Genomic DNA, 1,703 nt, shown 5'->3' on the forward strand with positions numbered 1-1,703 from the left:
GGATCCAGTTCTTGATTGTGAATATCTGAACAAATCGTTTGCTGTTCAAGAATTCTTGTTTGGGCAAGTCATATCATCCATACATAGTGTTACCCCTTTGGTGTCAATGATATAACCGATCTCATTTCTAGTCTATCTCTTTCTATTTCTTTTCCAATATATGAAAAGGTCAAAAATCATTATATAATAATCCAGGAATCACATTAGAAAAGAAATAAATTCATTTGAAAGAAGAAAGCACTACTTCTTTGAAGTAATATCTTGCCTTAGCCTTCCGGCAAACCACTGTGCTTGGTGTCCCCAGAGTCATCTTCAAATGAGAAGATAAACTAAAATATGTCTGGACTCGTTGTTTATGCCACAAGGCTACTTCAGGTAAGTTGGATCTCTTAGTTCGGGTATGAATTCTTATTCGAGAAGTCCCTCTTAGGTTACACATTTTTCTTATTGGAGGAGCGACTGTCTTTTAAACTACCAATAAAATAAAATAAAATAACAAGGGTAAACCAATGTGATCATGACTTTGTCCTATAGGTTCGTTCTAAAGGTCAGTGGTTCAAGTTAATAAGCAAGGAGACCCTTATATTTCAATCTTTAACCATTTACTTTTCAAGCAGAGAAGAGTGGTTACTTAGTGATAGCGGACCATGGCCAAGTGGGCAAGCACTTGGATCCCTCTTTTATAGAATAATAACTAGTTTGAGTCTCCTTCAAACTACAGTCTAATCTATTACATGCATCGCTAATACAGTAAACTTCCAAGACAGTCATTGCCCAATGCACCAATGTAAGTTGCTTTTTCACATTCTTTTCTTTTGAAATATGTCGAAGATACCCCAAGTGCAACTCTGCAGAGAAATATTCCCTTGCATCCGTCAAAATTAATAAATTAGTTCTTGCTTCCACTAAGTTTAAGGTATTACATGAATTTTTTTACTGTTCAATTTGTTGCTACCTCAAATCCATGCACTACTTGTCAAAGGAAAACTTGTTGGTACAATCTTTTACTCAAAAACTTCAAAGCTGCTATATTCTTTGTTTAATCTATTTAATCCCATATTTTAGGACTAAGATTTCTGAGATAGAAAAACTATCAAACACTTCAATATGTTTATCAGATTCAAATTTCAATGGCATTTTTCTGGAATAGAAGTTACATATCTGAATTACACAGAGTATAAAACATCTATACACAATACAATTTATCACGATAACAAAATCAAAAAATAATAAAAAATTGTTTCAAGCCCTCGAGATGAGAGCAACTCTACTTATTGACCACAACACCTCTCACAAAACCTTGCCTATTCTGAATAGAAAGTTGAAATCAGTGATCCAGAGAGACCAAATAAACTAACGAATTCACTGGAAGGTGATCTCTACTGGTTTATCAGCAACTTATATTCTTACGTATCAGTTAAAACCGTTGAATCGGAATCATGTCCTGATCAAATGCTCTAGTGATTATGCGTACTCGGGGTTTAGTGTCAAGGCCTCCTGGTAAATCATTTCCTTCATTTGCTCTTCAGACAAGATTTGCTTCTCAAAATCAAAGGAGAATGGCTCGGGGCATACTGGCTCATCAGCTATATCATGTAATTTTGCAAGATAAGGATGCGCCAGAGCTTCTTCCACTGCACCAAAAGACAAATTACCTATTTGAGAAACAATGAAGATAATCTCGCAATGAACAATTTTTTTTT

The sequence above is a fragment of the Olea europaea genome, chromosome 4, assembly GCF_002742605.1.
Source record: "Olea europaea var. sylvestris chromosome 4, O_europaea_v1, whole genome shotgun sequence".
Lineage (NCBI taxonomy): Eukaryota > Viridiplantae > Streptophyta > Magnoliopsida > Lamiales > Oleaceae > Olea > Olea europaea.